General features: G+C 43.4%; 1 protein-coding gene across 1 annotated transcript in view; it reads left to right on the top strand.

Annotated features, from left to right (window-relative positions):
• The first annotated feature begins 6,969 nt into the window (after positions 1-6,969).
• The window catches only part of CHD6 (chromodomain helicase DNA binding protein 6), a 196,546-nt gene continuing 182,805 nt past the window's right edge, over positions 6,970-20,710 (top strand). Inside the window, exon 1 of the mRNA XM_064573191.1 lies at positions 6,970-7,093. The gene's annotated coding sequence lies outside the window, so the exon portion shown is untranslated. The remainder of the gene's footprint in view (positions 7,094-20,710) is intronic.

Genomic DNA, 20,710 nt, shown 5'->3' with positions numbered 1-20,710 from the left:
TGGGCTTAACTAGTCTTACCCAGTTTTGTCCTGGGAAAAGGTGCTTTTGGCAGGCCAGGGCACTGCCATTGGCTACACACATTCTTTTATTTCTTCTTTGGAAGTTACCTCCACACACCATGGGTCACTGTTGGGGATCTCCTCAGTGGCAAGCCACAGACACATGATTTTTGAGCTATAAGGGAGAAGAGACTTGACATTGTCCACTCTCCTTTTACAGATGAAATCTGGAACTTTATTTCTGCAAACTGCCACGAACACCTCTCCCCCAGCTCTGGGGAATAAGGTCCTTGACCCAGAAGGGGAATTCCATTTTTGGCAGTGAGATGTGATTCTAAAGGAATGCAGTTGATTTTCTTATGTGACTTGTTATGTTATTCATGGTCTAATCAGAAAACAAAAAACTCTGAGAGGTTAAAACATAAGGACTTTATTTGAGGACAAACAGGCCCAGGACTAGCACACCTATAAACTGCCTTGGAATTGTATGCAAGGGCAGCATTATTGGAAATAAGCACATGGCCTCATAGGATATTACTCTGAAAGACAAAATTCATTGGGGTGAGAAGTCTTGGCACACTTCTGCTTTCCTGACCTTGACTGAGGCAGATCGTTCCAGCATAGGCTCTCATGGCACCATGTACCACTCCTTTATGACACTTACCACTGCTGTGATGTTACATTTGTTGGCACGATTATTTGACTAATGCCTGTCACTTCCATAGACTGTACATGCTCCACAAGGGCTGAATTTGTGCTGCATTTTATTCATCATTTTATCCCTGGCACCTAATACAATGCTATGAAAGTCAGAGCTAGGCATTCAGTAAATTTTCTTTCAGTGAATGTCTTCCATTTTAAACATCAATCTCCTTAAGTATCTTCCCAAGAGAAATGAAAACATACGTCCACACAAAGACTTGTATGTGAATGTTCCTAGTAGTGATATTCATCATGGCCCCAAAGCGGCACCAATCCAAAGGTCCATAAGCCGGTGAGTGGATAAACAAAAGGTGGCATATCCATACAATGGAATACCATTCAGCAATAAAAAAAGAACAATGCATTCTACAACCTGGATAAACCACAAAGATACTATGTTAAGTGAAATAAGCCAGACACAAAAGACTACATATTATACTATTCCATATGTGTGAAATTTCTAGAAAAGGAAAAATTACAAAGAAGAAAGCAGTTCCATGGTTGCCTGGGCCTGGAGGGTGGGAGTAGGGATTGTCTGTATATGGGAAGAAAGGAACTTTTAGAGGTGATGGAAATGTTCTAAAATTGGATTGTGATAATAGTTGCACAACTGTATAAATTTACTAAAAATCATCAAACTATACATTTGCAGTGGTGAACTGTATGGCATGTGAATTGTGTCTCAATAAAGCTGTTAATGTTTTAAAAAAATCCAATCTCCTTAGTCATTTTATCCCAACTTATGTTCTATGGAATATTATCTCTGTGGGGCATTGTGCCAGAGACTACTAGTTGAGTCTCTTGACTCTTTAGTAAGAGAACCTCAATTTTTTCTAAAAGATTTTATTTATCTATGATAGAGAGAGCACAAGTGGTGGGGAGGGGCAGAGAGAGAGGGAGAAGCAGGCTCCCCACTCCATCCCAGGACCATGGGATCATGACCTGAGCCGAAGGCAGACGCTTAACTGACTGAGCCACCCAGGTTCCCCAGAACCTCAATTTTCCTTCCAAGGAAATGTGGACTGGTACTCAAGCAGACATCTTGGACCTTGGAAATGAAAGCAAAGATGGTGGAGCAAAAATATTAAAGCTTGGATTCCTGACAATCCCATACAACTGCTATGCCATTCTTGAACTGCCTGCTTCCCATATTTCTTTTATGCAGAACAAAAATAAATTTCAATTTTATTATACCTTTTTTTCTGTTATATGTAGCCAAATCGAATCCCAATACCAGTTTTAATAGGTATTAAATGAAAAGAGGGTTCTGTGGTCAAATAATTTTGAGAATTATTAAAGTTTAACCAATTTCATTAATGCAAGACCTCTCAGTTTTTAATATGCTAATGAGCAATGGCAACCTCTAAGATGGGCTAGAGTATGCACAACTTCCTAAACCAACTTGACCCCAAAACCTCTTTTTTTTTTTAATCTTTTATTTTTTTTAAATAGGCTCCATGCCCAACATGGGACTCGAACTCAAAACCCCAAGATCAAGAGTTGCATGCTTTACCAGCCAGCTGAGCCAGCCAGGTGTCCCCTGAAACTTATTTTTATTGGATCATCTCATGGGATGAATGATTTAGGGGCAATGGGAAATGTTGCTTTAAAAAATTTACATTTTTGCTTCTTCCTTTCTAATTCATACTTCTAGGCTGACCTATTTTAAACATAAAGTTGATGATATAACATACCTGTTTAAAATCCTTGTACAGGGTGCCTGGGTGGCTCAGTTGGTTAAGCAACTGCCTTCGGCTCAGGTCATGATCCTGGAGTCCCAGGATCGAGTCCCACATCCGGCTCCCTGCTGAGCAGGGAGTCTGCTTCTCCCTCTGATCCTCCCCCTTCTCACGCTCTCTCTCTCTGTCTCATTCTCTCTCTCAAATAAATAAATAAAATCTTAAAAAAAAAAAAATAAAATCCTTGAACAATTCCTATAGGATAAAGTTCAAACTCCTTTATGTAATGAATAAGACCTTTTGTGATTTGGCCCTTGCCTTCTCTCTAGCCTCATCCTAGCAATCTCCTTTTCACATCACAAACAATTTGCACTGTTGAGAACTGTGCATGTTCTCCCTGGTCTCTTTGACTCTGCATATGCTACACCACTGTGAGTGGAACACTTTCTACCCGCCACCTTGACTGGTATTCCACCTCTGATCCTTTAAGACCAGGCTGACGTATGAACTCCATTCATGCTTTGAGCAATTCCTACTATGTATCAGGCAACACACTAGCACTTGGGTTCCAAAGCCAAATAAACATAATCCCTGCCCTGGAGGGATATCAGATCAAATGAAGTTAGACAAGTTCTGTATTAGTCAGAGTCTGCTAATGGCCATAACAAACAATCCTCCCATTTCAGTGACTTGGCATTAAGATAGTTCATTTCTCACTCTCGGCATGGTCCATTGCGGGTAAGCACAGGGGTTCTGCTCCATGCAGTCAGTCAGGGACCCTGGCTCGTTCCATTGCCACTTTTGGGGGCCTCTAAGTCCTCCACTGGATAGTTTTGCATCTGGCCAGCAGATGAGGAAAGGAGAAGAGTTTGGAGGCTCACATAGGAGGTTTTGGGGGATGCCTAGAAATGAGATATATCTATCACTTCTGTCCAGATGGAAATTATCCAGAATTTAGTCACATGGGCCTGATTACTGATAAATGTGGTTTTGCTATGAGCCTAGGACGAAAATGAAATGGGCTGGTGCAAATAGCCTTTTCTGTGACACAGATATATAAACAAGAACAATAAAGAAGCTCATGGTCTAATGGAGGAAACAGACAAGTCAACAGAGGCAGGAAGGCAAGAAAGAACATGGTCAGGCAGGATGTAACCTGTATTTATGGAGTTACTATCAGAAAGTTCTAGAACTGCTGGGAGCCCTTCTGTGGCTCCCGTTTAGAGCTCCTAAGAATTGCTCTTCTAGGGCCCTCTGTAAATATGGACATACTATACTGTCCAGAAAGTTGTGCATCATTGCTGTCACCTCTGAAACAGACCTTCAGGGCCTCTTAGTGCCAACCATCTCTTGTCCCAGCAGCTGCTATGGTGTCCGGCTCTGGAGGGGCTCCATTTGACTTCACGAGCTGTATCCTGATAAATCTTTGCCTCATGACCCTGCTGTAAGCCTCTTGACATTGAGTTTGGGGACACCACAAAGCCCCACTTGGCACCCGTGCATGAACAACTGAAGTGGATCTTTATCCAATGGGAGGTAAGCTGGTGGATAAATTTCCTTCCTTTTCCTCTCCCATAGGCTATGCTATGCCTCATGTCATGTGGCTTCTCAGAGGATAATCCCTTGAGCTGAAGCCATCAGCACATAGTAGAGGCCAGATGAAGAAGTAGAGGCCAGATACCATCTGTATCTTTTGCCTCCTGCTTCTGCCCTATAGAGTCAAGCTCTGTGTCCTAGAGGCTAAGACATCCCCATGGATGATTACAGCTAAAAGCCACTTAGCGGTCTGTTTCCCCTCCAGTGCCTATCTGCAGCTCCCTGGATGCTGGAGAAGTTTTCTTCCCCTTTCTAAAGATTTATTTATTTATTTAAGTAATCTCTATACCCAACATGAGGCTCAAACTCATGCCCCTGAGATCAAAAGTCGCATGCTCTACTGACTGAACCAGCCAGGTACCCCACTGCACAAGTGTTTTAAGGGTCAGATTCCACTAGCCCTGTTCAGTTCTGCAGACCTGACTCTATGAAGGTCAAGCCCACTGCCTCTCCTGAGGGTAGCCTCCAGACCTTTCCTTTGCTTCTACCTGTACCATTCATTTGTGGATCAGTTGTGTACTCCTATTGATTTCTTGTTTGGTAACATAACATCTGTATCTCTGTTTGACTTCTTATGTGCTACAGACTTTTCTCAAGTTTAAGAACAGGAATTACTGTCTGAAGAGTTTGTCTCCTTCCCCCTCCCGCACCTCTCATTGCTGTCTTTTGCTTCGGTGCCTTGGCATATGTATGTTGCTCCCTCTGTCTGGAGCTCCATTCTTCCCCACCTCATTTATGTTTTTCAAATGTTGTGAGTGAGGGACATGATTTTGTAAAGGGAGGGCCACTTGACTCCCATGTAGGACTCACCAAGTCCGTCTCTGATATAAATCTGTGCCCAGCCCCTTTTCAGAAACTAAAGTGCAGAGACCTGAGCCTCATCAGCCCTCTTGAGAGTTTTAGACCCTTGATCCTGTGTTGGACTGAAGGGGTTGTGGCCACCAATTGCCTGGTCCTGCCTCAGCCTCTGTAGCAGCTGGCTAAGGAGGGCAAGCATGCTGTCCGTTTGAGACAAAGGGAACAAGCATCTCTCTCCATACTCACGCACCAACAGCTTGGCAGGATTGGAGATCCTCAGGACCAATGTGTAAATTTCCATCTTGATCCCAACTAGATTATGAGCTTCCTGAGGACAGGGATATTGTCTGCCTTTCTGTCTAGAACAATATCTGGAACACAGTTGGTGCTTAATAAATATATTTTCAAGAAAGAAGAGGAAGCTCTTCTGACCATGAGGCATCTTGGCCAGCCTTGAGGCAAATGAGAGAAGTGTACACAAGTAAGGTAGACGGGGCCTTTCTCTGTATTTTCAAACTGGAGAAATCTCTGGTGTCTCTGGTTTCTGCCAAGAAGTCAAGAAGTGGTCCTCAGAAAGGAGATAGGGTCGCAGGATGAAAACCACAGGAACACTGGGGCTTCAAAGAAAGTAAAAATATCCTCTCTCTGGGGGTACAGTAAGGCTTGGCTACATTATTACAGCTATTCCTGACAAAGTCAAGCCATGTTCATCTTAAATGTATCCAACAAACTGCTCTTGGAATCAGCAGGACTCAGATCATTCCTACTTTGAGGTAAAATGAGCCTCTACAGTCAGAATCTGCCATTTTTTTTTTTTAGTGGGTGCTAAAGAAACACCCACAATAGGGGCAAGCAGGGAGGGAGGGGGACAGGTGACTATCACCACCTGGGGAGGAGGCCAGTAACGGGGATGGCATAGCTTACTGGGCCAGGCAGGTGGATAACTCTCCCTCTCTTGCTCCATATATTTTCTTTTCTTTTTTTTTTTTTAAAGATTTTATTTATTTATTTGAGACAGAGAGAATGAGAGACAGAGAGCATGAGAGGGAGGAGGGTCAGAGGGAGAAGCAGACTCCCTGCCGAGCAGGGAGCCCGATGCGGGACTTGATCCCAGGACTCCAGGATCATGACCTGAGCCGAAGGCAGTCGCTTAACCAACTGAGCCACCCAGGCGCCCTCCATATATTTTCTTTATAGCATTTTTCACTACCTGCCCCTTGTATTTATTTATTGTCTTTCTTTCCCCTTAGCATGCCTATTCCACGAGAGCCAGGCCTTTGTCCTATTGACTGCTGTATCCCCTCTCTTACATCAGTGCCTGACATTTAGTGGATATTTAAAAATTAGCGGCTAACGAACGAATTAAAGAATGTTAAACAATTAGTTGAATCTCACCATATGCTGGGCCCTGTCCTTGAGGATGCTACAAGGATGGTGGGGGAGATAGGCCTGAACATAAATACACCATAGCTCGACACCTGATTTTTCCAAGGTATATCAAGGCGCCGCAGGATCCCCGGGGCTGAAAACTCCTGGGGAATACGGGGGCATTGGGAAGAAGCCCGTCGTGTGTCAAGAGTGCCAGGGAGCCCGGCGGAGCGGCAGGAGATGCGGCTGGAGACACAGAATGAAGCTCCTCGGCTCTTTGCTTGGCTTCTCGGCATCTTTTCCTGACCTGCGGGACCCTTGCCTCTCCTCGCTTCTGTCTGCGGGACCTTGGCCCAAGCAGCATCTCTCTGTCGCGGGACCCCAGCCACATCCTCTCGCACCCCGGGAGACGCCAGCCCCGGGTCTTCCAGCTCGTTAGCCTGCTACCTGCGAGACCTCCACCTGCGGGCTGAACCCCCCTCCACGCCCGCGCGCACTCCAGGTCCCCGCCCCCTGCCTGCGGTCTGCGGCGTGCAGGACCCCGCCCCGCCCCCTCGGCCCCCAGGACCCCGGCCCCGCCCCGCCCCCCTGGCCCCGCCGCTCTGTCCCGGGGGGCGGGGCCGCGCGCATCGGCGTCTCCAAGGCGGGGGGCGCGAGGCAGGGGGCGGGGCGGCACCGGCACCGGCCAATCAGCGCCGCGATCACATCCATGCAAATACGAGCACAATGGAGCGAGCCCATCACTCGCCCCTGCAAGCAAGCTTGAAATGGGCTTCCGCCTGAGCGGCAGCCGGGATGACCAATGACTCTGTGTTTTGGGCTGGCGAAGCCCAATGGCGTTGCAGGGAAGGTGGGCCCGAGCTGGGTTAGGGTGTCCTTGCAGGGTGTCTGAGCTAAACTTCACCAAATAATAGCTGTTTGTATTTTGGCTGCTGCAGGAGCCATTTTAGGTAAGTTCTTCTCTTAACTTTTTATTTTCCTCCCCGGCCTCCGCTGGCCGGCCTTGTCCGCGGGTCCCTGGCCCCGCCCCGCCGGCCGGGCTGGGGTGCCCCTATGAATGGAGCCGGGATGAGGGGCTGCGGCGGCGCCGAGGCCCGGCCGGGGTCCGAGCGGGGCAGGCGGCGGGCGGCCTGGCGGAGGGCAGGCGGCGGCCTGAGGCCTGAGGAGAAGAGCCGGCCTCCGCCGCCCCCCGCTCCCGCTCAGGCCGCGCTCGGGCCGGGCGGCCGTCCTTGGGAGTGCGCCGCTGCGGGCCGCGCGGAGGGGCGGGGGTCCGGGCAGCCCCCGGCCCCTGGCCCGGCGGGCAGGGGCGGGGCGTGCGGAGGCCCCCCCTCCCCGGGGCGGGCCGTAGAGGGACCCCCGGGCGGGCCGGGCCGCGCACCGCGCGCGGCGGGGGTGACCGCTATTCCGCCGCCGCCCCCGCGGAGAAGTTGCTCTATTGGCGTCCTGCGTCTGTTTGCAGGGGTGGAGGAGGGTGGGCTGGTGCCAGGCTGCTGCTCCGGGAGGGGGCGGGGGCCCCGGCGCGTCCTCGGAGCGCGCTCCCCCTCCGCCCCCTTCTTACGCACTAGCGCGCACTCGCCCCGAAAATTGGAACCCTGGAGGTGTCCAGCAGCCCCGCAGCCAAGTTTTGTGCATTATTAGATTGCATGCTTGAGCTTAAAAAAAAAAAAGTAATCTGTCCCCTTTAGGGTATTTATTTTCTTCACTGTTGAGAAGTAACGGGAGTCTTCTGCTCCCAAATTTCCAGGGACATGCTTGTCAGATGTGCAGAGGGTTGGCAGCTACTTGGTTTTTAAAAAGACGCTATTAGGAAATCCCCTCACTAGTGAGATAATTGAAATTTGAGTTTGCAGCTTCAGTTTTATTTGATCCCATTAAAAATACATAAGCAGGCACTTATATTTGTGTACATAAAGTATTCCTAGTTCCAGTTATGACTGATGTGACTGTGGTTTCGGTAGTGTGGGATCTAATAAGGCAATATAATTCAATTTTCAACTTGTAGGCCCGTGTTCTCCAAATTAGGGTTTATGGACCATTAGTAATCTGGCCAAGGTTTCTAGTGAATCCTTGACATCTCCAGGCATCTCTGAACTGTTGTATGTGCCTTACTCCCCACCCCTTCGAAACTGCTCATTTCTGGTGTAACAGATCGACGAACAGAGAAGATACACATTTTAAAATTTTTTATAATTTTCAGAATGTCTGCAGTATTGCCTGAGATTCAGTTATTGTTTCTCAAATGGCATATTGGAATACAATCCCGTTAGGCCCTCCGTTTTGACATACTTTATGGGGATATGCTTGTGGTACTTCGAAAAGCCCTGGTAGAGACCACAGTACTATGCTCCCAAGGCTAATTGTGAGCAGCCTTTCTTACTGGGGATCCGTAGTCACTGACTGTGCACTCACTATACAGTAGTTTATTGATCAACTAAATTGGTAGATCATGTTGGCAACCTCAGGGAGAGAGTTTTTGTGAACTTTGTGGCACTCTGGCAGGACAAAGAAGGTTTGAGATCTGTGTATGAAAAACTGATTAGGCACGAATCTTCAAGTACCATGCTTTATGCCAGCCAGAACAGGTGGTTTCATATAAGCAATGCGTGACTGTAACGGAAGGCCTGGGAAAATGGGGAGTGGTAAACGATTAATTTTGAACTTCTTTCTGTCCCAGGGCAGATCTCTTAGATGAATTGTGACGGATTATTTAAACTTTTTTCTTCATTCATAGACTACTATTAAGAGCTAACCTTTACCACTTTTTTTTTCCTTTTTGCTAACTTTGGAATCTCCTTTATAGTAACCAGAATATGATACTGTTTTTGCTGTAGTCTGGCCATGGGCAAAATAAATCTAGATCTGTTGTGAAATTATTTGTGTCTCCTAGTGCTATTACAGTAGGCCTGGAGTCACATCTTTTATACTGCGGTTATTTCTTTGCTATTTATTTATTTATTTAAGATTTTATTTATTTATTTGGCAGAGAGAGACAAAACGAGAGAGGGAACACAAGCAGGAGGAGTGGGAGAGGGAGAAGCAGGCTTCCCGCTGAGCAGGAAGCCTGATGTGGGGCTCGATCCCAGGACCCTGGGAGCAGGACCTGAGCAGAAGGCAGTCGCTTAACTACTGAGCCACCCAGGCACCCGTCTTTGCTTTTTTTTTTTTTTGACATTTAGCTTTTCTGTTGTTACAGCATGCAGTCGTTCAATGTGATCACTTTTACCACAACTTTTTAATATTCTCTATCCTTATAATTATTTTTATAATTTATTGATATAGTTGGAAGTTCTCTGAACTAATCAGTGTATTCATGCCAACCACACAAGAAGTTGAAAGACCAGTTTGGAGTGAAATGGGAGAGCCACAAATTACACTGCTGTATTTCTGGGTGACCCTGTGGCAGTTAGTTTTTTATATTTACTGTTTTACTCTTCTTATAACTATTTCAAATACCGAAGAAGATCTCAAGCAGAATCATCTCTCTTTAGGGACCAAATCTCATTTGTGATTTTTGCCATTATGTTACAGAAAACTTACCAGAAACAGCAGACGTTTGGGCCACTGTGTCATAGAGATCTCTCTGATTTATAGAAGTTTCAAACAAGTTTTTCGGTTTTCTTGGAAGCATGGCTTTGCCCCAAGCGGAGATTGTGGTTATGTCTTCCTGTGTTAAACCATGAGGAAAAAGGGTTCCACGCTCTCAGGCTTGGTTCTCACTGTAGAGGCCTACGTTTTTTAGTTTTCATGGAAAGACTTTGTATTGGTAATGGCCAAATGGAGTCAAACTTGTTCTGAATCCTTCTGAACAGGTTAGAGGATTCAAGGATTCTGCCTGCAAAAATATTTTCGGTATGTAACAATGACTGCATGTAAATCAACTGAGGAGACTATGTTTTCACTCCCTTCCATCCCCTTTGTCTCCCCGCCCCCCCAGTATAGCAAGGTTAGAAATAGTTTTGTGGGTTTTTTTAAGATTTTATTTATTTATTTGAGAGAGAGGGAGAGAGCACAGAGGGAGAGTGAGAGGAAGAAGCAGACTCCCCACTGATCAGGAAGCCCGATGCGGGGCTCCATCCCAGGACCCTGAGATCATGACCTGAGCCGAAGGCAGACGCTTAACTGACTAAGCCATGCAGGTGCCCTGAAATAGTATTATTTTTAATAAATATTTGGTGGTTTACTTTATACTTCCATTCCTCAATCAAAGCTTTAGTTTAATTCAGGTGAAAAGCTGCAGTGAATTCCGTGGGACTGCCTGCATTCTCCTGTACCAGGTTATTATATTGAAAACTCTTTGAAATACATAAAATAATAGCTCGGGCTTAGATATCTGTTTCCTAGAGAACAGGTTTGGGTTTTTTTTCCCCCCATAGAATGTGACATACTTGTGAGACAAGCAAAAAGAACTAGCATTGAAATACCTGGTGTGTGTCCAGCACTCAGGCAGGCATTGGGGCTGCAGAGATGAAAAAATGTCTCCCATTTTCATGGTCACTCCATGAGGCTGGACTGAAGCTGAGAGAGGTGAGGTAGCTTATTTAAGTCCATAAAGCTAGTAAATGTTGGAGTCAGAATTTGAACCCAGATCATCTGGATTCAAAGCACATACTCTTTTCACCGACTACCCTCTAAAGATTTCTTTAAAAGCTGGAGTGTGCTGTCATGTTTTAGTGGTATGGGGCTAAGTTAACTGACCTAAGTTGTTCTACACACTCATCTATTTTTCCTTCTTCATTTCAAGAATTTGTCACTGAAGAGGCAAATTAGAATACAGTGAGGGTACCCTTAACCCCTCCCCGCCCTTGTCTCCACAGTGTAGGAGAGAGAGGTCCTTGTAGGGCACTTAAGAGTTCAGCCTAGCCTGGTACTAACAGCCATGAAGTGCAGCGGGAGAATGCAGTCACTTTTTCCTTGCCAAAATGTTCTTTTCTTTAGTTCATTTTGTGGAGGCGTTGATACCCTCTTGAGAAATTCTGTTACTTCCATAAAAGTCCTGAAGGTAGTAAAATGGAGTTATTTTAAAATATCCATCCCTGTTCCCATTTCTGAACTAAATTATTTGCATAAAATCCAGAGAAAAATGTTTTCTTTTTGCTTGTAGTACCTGTATTCTTTGGTTTTTATAGTGTGTAATAGTGATTCTTTACATCCTCCCATACTTACTCTTTTTGTTGTTTGCCATCATTGAGACCTTTAGAATCTTTCATAATGTATATGACATTAATAGTTCCTATTCTGAGAAATCATTTTTTTAAGTCGATGAACCTTTTTTCTTTATAGTCATAATGGAGGACTTAAAATTTTTAGCAAGGGAGAAAACCTGATATTTCAATAGATTCTGTGGTGCTTTTATCCACTAGCTGTTTCAGAAGACTTAACCTACTAAGACAGTATTTGAAAATTTTGGGAAAACTGGGAAGTAGAATTTTTTTTTTTTAAAGATTTTTATTTATTTATTTGACAGAGAGAGACACAGTGAGAGAGGGAACACAAGCAGGGGGAGTGGGAGAGGGAGAAGCAGGCCTCCTGTCGAGCAGGGAGCCCGATGCAGGGTTCCATCCCAGGATCCTGGGATCATGACCTGAGCCGAAGGCAGACGCTTAACAACTGAGCCACCCAGGTGCCCCAAGTTGATGAACCTTTTTTCTTTATAGTCATAATGGAGGACTTAAAATTTTTAGCAAGGGAGAAAACCTGATATTTCAATAGATTCTGTGGTGCTTTTATCCACTAGCTGTTTCAGAAGACTTAACCTACTAAGTATTTGAAAATTTTGGGAAAACTGGGAAGTAGAATTTTAAGATAACTTCAGGACACAAATCAAAATGTAAGTTGGGTTTGAATTTTCTAAAAAAAGTAAAGGGAGATTTCTATTTTTCTACTCCTTTATTAAAGATTCTTGTAGGGACTATCACTGATCTAATTTTATGGATCAAATATATTATTTTATCAGTAAATTTTAAATATATTTTGAAATCTCTTCTACATTATGTGACCAAAGTATTTTATTTTTGGAATCTCTGTACTTTTTTTTTTAAAAGATTTATTAGAGAGCGCGCATGCACGTGGGGTGAGGGGTTTGGGCACAAGAGGGAGAGAATCCCAAGCAGACTCCCACGCAGCTCCATCTCACAACCCTGAAATCATACCCTGAACCAAAATCAAGAGTCAGTCACTCAGTCAGCTGAGCCACTCAGGCACCCCTGGAATCTCTATACTTTTAATTTTTTTAAATTTAATTATTTGTTTAAAAAAGGTTTTATTTGTTTATTTGATACCCAAGCTGGGTGAGCGGGAGAGGGAGACGCAGGCTTTCCGCTGAGCAGGGATCCCGACAAGGGCTTGATCCCGGGATCCTGGGATCATGACCTGAGCCTAAGGCAGATGCTTAACCGACTGAGCCACCTAGGCGCCCCTCTATACTTTTTAATTGTAAGATTGTCTTTATATAGAAGGTCAGGCTTCAGGTTAAAAGAAGGTCTAACTGCTGTGGTAACCTTGGCCTTTAGTTCCTACCTGTTTAGGTTGAGGCTTTTTGTCCTGGGATTCATGGACCCCTAGGTGTGCTCTGGTCTGTGAACTCCCCAAAATAGTATACAAAATTTTGTTTGTGCACGTTTATGGAAAGTGAATCCATTCTTTTTATGATTCTCAAAGGGATCTGTGACTCCCACCCTCCTTTCCTCTACCCCCCATGTTTTCCCATCCCCCCTTCTCCTCCCCACCATCTCTTCCCACCCACACGCAAAAACAGTATTAAAGATCATTGATTTAGGTCATTTCAAAAACATTTGTTTTGTATGAGCAAAATCTTTTCCTGGAGGCTTTGTTGGGCTTTTTTTGCCCTTTAGGAGGTACTGTGGTCTCAGTCTGGATCAGTTAGTTGGCCTGGGCATGGTGAAGTACTTCTGCATCCCTCGGGGCAGCATCCAGGCAAAGGGTTATCCCCAGAATTCTTCCCTGCCTTATGTTTATACTTGGGAAGCTGTTCCATACCCTTGCTCATGCGCACTGATAAAAGAGTAAGGGTTGGAGCAGGAATCATGAGGGCAATTGCAAAACAGTCTTAGAGGGTCCTGGGCCTCTCTGCCTCAACCATCTGCCTCTGCAGATGGGACTGGAGGGGTGGCCATGGCAAAAGCTCCTGACATTTTCTTGCTTTGAATACTTACTCATTCTGTTACAGCTTCATTCAATATGTTAGGAGGAAAAAGGTTTTTTTCCTAACATTGTAAGAGGAACAATTAAAAAATCCCTCCATTTTTATATTCCCCAGACTTTGTATGTGATACCTTGCAACTTTTCTGTTAATGTTAATTTCAGGTTGAATTTTTTCTTAATGTCTGGTTGAGCATGTGAGCTTATTTTACAGATAACATGCGTATATGTCAAGTTCTGTTAAACCAGATGTTACCATAGGAAAAAGAGAATCAAATGTTAAAATTCTCAGAGCCTTGTTTTATAATTTGCTTAAGTAAAAGTCAAGCAAATTGGTAAAACAAAATTCTAGAGTGACAAGAAAATTCTAAAAGTAGTCTCTAGGAAGTGGCCCAACTTGAGAAATCCTGGAAATTTTCTCATAAAAGTTCATTTGTTGAGCCAGACCAGAAGTTGAATAGAAGAAAAATCCATTTCTTTGGTTTGATATGTAGCTGGAGGAAAACACCTTAAGCTTGAGGCAGTTTGGTGAAGGGCATTGACTCCTATGAAGGGATCTGTTTGGTTGTTCCTTCCCGTAAGTGTATGTGAGCAAAGAAGTGTGCTTGGACTGTTCACTTTGGGTTCAAGGAAGCCATCAGTATTCTAAGAAATTCTTTGAAAGATTATGTCCAGTAGCTAGCGCAAATCATAGATTTTATTTACTGAAAGAAATTTTATATAATTTAACACAAAGACGTTATTCATGTTCATTTGTATATTCTGGCATGACAACTCTTAGGAAGTTAGCGGTCTAAATTCAACTGTAGGTTAGCCTGAAGAATTCAAGGCACCATCTTTGTTGACCATGTGGCAGAGTGAGAGATAATTGTTAAAATGTGAAATAAGCTCTCCTAGATCAAGGCTACTCAGTATCCAGATCTGTGCAGGTCTGTGGACTGTATGTTACCTGTCTGTGATGAGGTAAGTATAGAACTTGAAACATGTAGATGTTTTTACAGCATTTTTAAAAAAATTGATTTGCCTGTTGAGTCTAATAATAAAAAATATGAGTTTATAGTATAGTGTTTGTTTTTTTTCTGGTAATTCATTTTTCCTGGTAATTCATTTTTCAGTTATTTTATAAAAGTATTAGTCCATGATGGATTGAGAAATAACAAAAAGTAGTGTTTTTGTTTTGTTTTTTTAAGATTTTATTTTTAAGTAATCTCTGCACCCAACGTGGGGCTCAAACCTACAACCCCGAGATCAAGAGTCGCACACTTGGGGCTCCTGGGTGGCTCAGTTGGTTAAGCCTCTGCGTTCTGCTCTGTTCATGGTCCTGGAGTCCCAAGATCGAGTCCCTCATCGGCCTCCCTGCTCAGTGGGGAGTCTGCTTCTCCCTCTCCCTCTGCCTCCCCCCACCACCCCCATTCATGTTCTCTCTCTTGCTCACTCACACTCTCTCTCAAATAAATAAATAAATAAAATCTAAAAAAAAAAAAAAAGAGTCACATGCTTTGCTGACTGAGCCAGCCAGGAACCCCCAAAAAGTAGTTCTCACCTGTAGGCAGCACTACTTAAGGTGATAGGTAACATCACCATTATCTTGCAGCTTGTTTAGAAATGAATGTTTTGGGGCCCCATTCCAGACCGACTGAAATAAATGACCTGGGGTGGGGACCCGGTAATTTTTGTTTAGCAAGCTATAATGATGATTTTTGTGCACATTTAAATTTAAGAAACATTGTCAGCACTGTCCAGTAGAAGTTTGTGCTATGATGAAAAATATCTTATATATGTGCAGGACCTACTAGTCATAACATGTGGCTTTTGAGCCCTTAAAAGGTAGCTGGTATGACTGAGGAACAGAATTTTAAATTTTATTTAATATTAGTTAATTTAAATTTAGTCACATAGTGGCACTGGCATTTGACACCACAAGTCTAGATCCTTTAGGGTCCCCCTTTTAGGGTGGGGGCAACAAGAGTGGCTTTTTTCCCTCCCTCATTTAGAAAATACAGGATAGGACAAGACTATCCTGTAGCTTTAAATGAGACTGAGCAAATCATAGAATAAAAGTTGGCACTTACTTGCCCATTTATATTTACCTCTTTTTATCTAAAAGTTGATTTGATGTTAAGAAAATAGTGGGGTCAGAAAATAAATTTAGATCTGTGTCACAAAAGGTTTTGCAAGCAGCAAGGTAGCTGTTTTAGGGAGGCCTTGTGACCCTTCGTGGCTGTGACTAACGTGCATGATGTCTTGCAGTATGACTTCTGAAGCTTTTGTCTTTTCCTATAAAGATTTAAGCTTTTAAGTGCAATACTGCAGTTTTCCAGTTCTCAATAGAAAGCACTGATCATTGGGAGTTCTCATTACTTTAGACTGGTTAATGGAGATTTTTCCTAGGTAACATATTGTTGGTTTATCACCTTACTTAGAGGACGGTTTTTCATTCTATAAAGGTAATCTTTGTTTTCAATAATATTCACGAAGACTCCCTTGAAAAATTGAGCCTTGTCTCCTGTCCCCTTCCAATATTTAAAAATTGATTTGTTAAAAGGATTTCTTTTATTCATTCAGGGTTGTATATGCTTCCCTGCCTCCATCCCATCTACTTGTACTTCATATTTAAACCCCTAAAAATCAAGGATAGCATTGACTCTAATATATTGATCAGTATCCACTGCAGGACTGGAGATTATTTTGTGATTGACAAGTAGAAAGAAACATAGCTAAAAACAAACTGAGGGTTCTAGAGGGGAGGGGGGTGGGAGGATGGGTTAGCCTGGTGATGGGTATTAAAGAGGGCACGTTCTGCATGGAGCACTGGGTGTTACGCACAAACAATGAATCATGGAACACTACATCAAAAACTAATGATGTAATGTATGGGGATTAACATAACAATAAAAAATGGGCAAAAAATAAATAAAGATGCATATGTAGAATCGTGGCTTTTTAAAGTGCTGTCCAGACACAGAGTCTTTTCTAATTGTACCGTAATTTTATTAAATATATTTGCCAGGTTTTAGGTTTTCAGGCAGGAGATTGTTAGTCATATAGGCAGTGACTCTTGAAGCATGAGAGACAGTAGGGGTGTCCCATGTTGTTTATACACTCATAGTAGGTTCCTTAAAGATCATGGATAGGGCTGCAGGAATAGCACAATTTTTAATGTAGCAGTCTGTTGGCTTTGTTTATGGCATGAATTAATGTATTGTCTTCCATTGGTTTTCATTAAAAACCAGCACCATTTCCCATTTTGCTGTAGGGACGGTCTTATGTTCTCAGAGTGAGTGAAGATGTCCTGGCAGGACAGAGGCAGGCCTCTGTTTAGCTGAAAATGACACAAGTATCACTGATCTGGGGGCCTAACATTTTGCAACATGGTGCTTTGGGCTCTTTTGTTTGACTTTGTTCAAAGAGTTTCAAGTTCTTGATCTCTAGGTATACATTTGGATTACTGCTTTGGAGTCTTCTTTATTTATCTTTTTAGAGAGATAGTGCACATGAGTGGGGGCGGGGAGAGTGTGGGGAAGAGGAGCCCAGGCAGGGGGTGAGAGAGAATCTCAAGATCTCAAGCAGGCTCCACCCCAGTGCAAAGCCGGACATGGGACTCAGTCTCACGACCCTGAGATCATGACCTGAGTCGAAATCAAGAGTTGGACACTTAACCGACTGATCCACCCAGGTGCCCCAGCTTTGGAGTCTTAAGGAATTGAAAAACCTAGTCTTGTTGGTACTGAGATCTGATAGTTAACAGATCCCAAGTTTAAAATGTTTGTCAGTTCCTTGCTTCAAGTTTGTTCCCATCACTGTCCCTAGTTCCCAGAGCTGGGACTGGAATTTTGTATGAAATGTTACTAAAAGACTGATTTCATAAGCCATGGCCAAGTACCAGTCTCCTTATTTACACATAATAGTCCTCCTCTGTCCACCCTTATCCACTCTAATGCAGCATTTCATGCTAGCAGGGCTCTCCCTGGGCACTGACTTTCCCTGTGTTCACTCTTGAACTGAGCTTTGTTGCTACCGTTAGAGCTGTGGTTATTTCTAGTTTAAGCTTTAAGCGTTATCAGGGCTTACATAATTCAGCATCTCAGCTAGATTCTTCGAAACCAAAGCCTCTTTCTGGCTTCTCAGGATTGAAGAAGAGTAGTGTTGGAAGGGACTTTGGAGGCCCTCTAGTCCAATTTCATCATCTTACGGATGATAGAAAGGATATCTAGTCATTTAAATATTTTGTGAGACCATAGAGCTGGCCTATGGCCAAGTTAGGCTTAGAATTCAGTTCTCATTTTACTAAATAGGTCTCTTTCCCTGACTGATGGTTAAGGTCCTAAAAACCCTCGTGGGAGAATTCCCTTAAGAACTTACAGGGATGGGGCGCCTGGGTGGCTCAGTTGTTAAGCGTCTGCCTTCGTCTCAGGTCATGATCTCAGGATCCTGGGATCGAGCCCTGCATCAGGCTCCCTGCTCCGCGGGAAACCTGCTTCTCCCTCTCCCACTCCCCTTGCTTGTATTCCCTTTCACTGTGTCTCTCTCTGTCAAATAAATAAATAAAATCTTTAAAAAAAAAAAAAACTTACAGGGATAATATGGGGAAGTTGTGTTCTGAGATTAGAAGTGAATTTGTGAAAGGCTGACTAATTTTTTTAATGTTCTCAAAATAAAGATATCAATGAAATTTCACATGTCTTAAATGAATAAGGATGAGTGGTACTATTTTGGTAACTCTTATTTACTATGTCTTATTTACTGGAAACATTTTGGCATGTCCCTTTTATATCGTGGTAAAAGGCTTGTGGTACTATTTTGGTAACTCTTGTTTACTATTTTTTGCTTACTAGAGACTTTTTGGTATATCTCTCCATTATATCATTGTGAAATCCTTTGTAAATTTACCTTTGGGTTATTGCAAATAACGTGGATGATGGTTTTTTTTTTTTTTCCACATCTGCATACTCATTCCGCTTTTCAATAACTTAGGGTTATTAGAATAGGTTTTTCCCAAACCCCTCAATTATTGTGATCATATAGCAGCTGCCAATCATTGAGCGCTTACTGTGTGCCAGGTATGGTGCTAGGCTCTTTCATAGTGTGCTGGTTGTTAGAGCTGCTCACTGATACTCTTTTTTTTTTTTTTCTTTTCTTCTGGGTGCATGGTAGGATAGCACTTCTCCGTCACCTTGAAGTTGAGCATGGCTGTGTGACTCGCTTTGGATATTGAAATTTGAGTGCAAGTGATGTGAGACACTGCTAGGCAAATATCCCTTTTTTTCTGAAAGGAATCTGAAGTGGTTACATAATGTAAGCAGTAAGCCTATGCTTTAAACCCGTGAGTTTTTTTAAATGGAGTTTTAACTGTAACATAAACGAACCCATCCTGATGAATATAAATATACGTGGATTCTCATCATTGATCCTCATGGCTAAGTGCTGATATTAGCCCACTTTACAGTTGAGGAAATGGAGACAAAGTAAATTATATTTACTTCTCTAGCAGAATGGTAGCCCAGGCACCATTGCCAAGAATGAGCCCTACATTCTTTTTTTCTTTCCTTTTCTTCTTTTTTTCCCCAAAGATTTACTTATTATTTGAGAGAGGGAGGGAGAGCATGTGAGCGGGGAGGGAGTCAGAGGGAGAGGGAGAGAATCCTCAAGCAGACTCCCCTCTAAGCATGGAGCCCGATGTGGGGCTCTATCCCAGGACCCTGACTGAGATCATAACCTGAGCTGAAATCAAGAGTCAGATGCTTAACCGCCTGAGCCACCCAAGCACCCCGAGCTCTACATTCTTAAGCACTACTTAAGTTTGCTGCCATTCTGTATGCTGTACCAACTCAGTGCCCATAACTTCATACCAGAGCTTATGCTTGCTTCTCTGTTCCACCCCTTCTTACCGATGCTCCTGAAGTTCCAGGTCCAAGGGTCTCTTACCAGCATTTATCTTTCCCAGTGTTGTACTGCAGAAGCCTCCATCCCTTTTCTGTCGTCTATTACCTACTTTCACTGCCTTCTGGAATTCCATCTTTCCTGTGACGGGGTTAATTCCTTGCCTTAGATATTCTTGCATCTCTAAAGTTTTCAGAGTAAATTTCCCAGAAGGCCACATTTGGCTGTATGAGTAGGAGGCTGCCCAGCAGTCAGAAGGGCTTTGCAGTGTAGTGGTTAAGGACATGGCTTTGCAGCCAGACCACCTGTTTGAATCCTAGCTCTGCCATTTACTGGCTGTGTGACCCTCCCTATTCCTCAGTTTCCTCATGTGTATAATAACACCTATCTCATATAGTCCTTTTGAGGATTAAGTGAGTTAATTTATGTAAAGCCTTGGAATAATGCCTGGCACATTGTAAGCATGATATGTGTTGGATATTACGATTTTAAAGAATCAGGCATCATAGGGCCAAGATGAGTGGAGATAAGTCATTACTGATCTTACTCTTTCTGATGTTAAGATATTAAAGGTTTAATACCACACTTAATTTAATTTTTCCTTTTATTTAACAGGGATTGCTGAGCAACTCTACAGGGCACTCTGCTCTGGGGGGGAAATGACCTAGAGCTTGCCCTCAAAGAATTTATAGTAAAGGGGAGATAAGATATACATAAATACCTGTATACAGATAATTGTGCTATTGCCAGGTAGTCTATAAATCTATAAAAAGAGTTCTTGGGGAGTTCAGAAAAGGGGGAGGTAGGAAATCAGAGAAGGCTTTGAGTTGGGGCTTTTATCCGGTTTGGAAGGGTAAGCAGGATTTGGATGTGGAGACTGGGTGTGGTAGGGAGGAAATCGCCAGGTGAAAGGAAGCATTAGATCAGAGGCCTATAATAAACATGTTCGTTCATCCATTCAGCAAATATGTAGTGAACATTTACTGTGTGCTAGGTATTGATGTAAGCCCTGGGGATGCCGCAGTAAACAAAGCAAAGTTCCTGCTCTTATGGAGCTGTGTTACGGTATTTGAATATACAGAGCCATAATGTATCAAGCGGTGGGAGGGACTAAGAAGAGTGTAACGACAGAAGAGATTTCTATAACTAAGAACAGTACAATTCATTTCTAACGTTTTCCTTAGGGTATCTTTTGAGGAAACCCAAAGCCGAGCTAAATGGCTTTTTCGTTGCACCAGGCCATATCTGTGCTGTTTTCCATGCTCATAGTTCTCTGTTCTTTGTTCTTGGCCTATCTAGGTATTTACCTTCCTTTGAGACTTAGTTCAAGTCCCAGTGTCTTCATGGGGCTATCCCCCTCTGTATCTGCCAGAAGCACCCTCTTTCCTTTCTGTACTTCTGGTGTCAGTTTTGGTCTAGATAACTAACTTGGCATTTCCTATTTTTTTTTTTTTTAAGATTTTGTTTATTTATTTGACAGAGAGAGAGCACGAGCAGGAGGAGCGGGAGAAGGAGAAGCAGGCTTCCTG

This window comes from Mirounga angustirostris, unplaced genomic scaffold, assembly GCF_029215605.1.
Source record: "Mirounga angustirostris isolate CCGP_5_RB_7025 unplaced genomic scaffold, mMirAng1.0.hap1 SCAF_10, whole genome shotgun sequence".
Lineage (NCBI taxonomy): Eukaryota > Metazoa > Chordata > Mammalia > Carnivora > Phocidae > Mirounga > Mirounga angustirostris.
The sequence above is the reverse complement of the archived record's forward strand: the minus strand, read 5'-3'. Positions and strand labels throughout refer to the sequence as shown.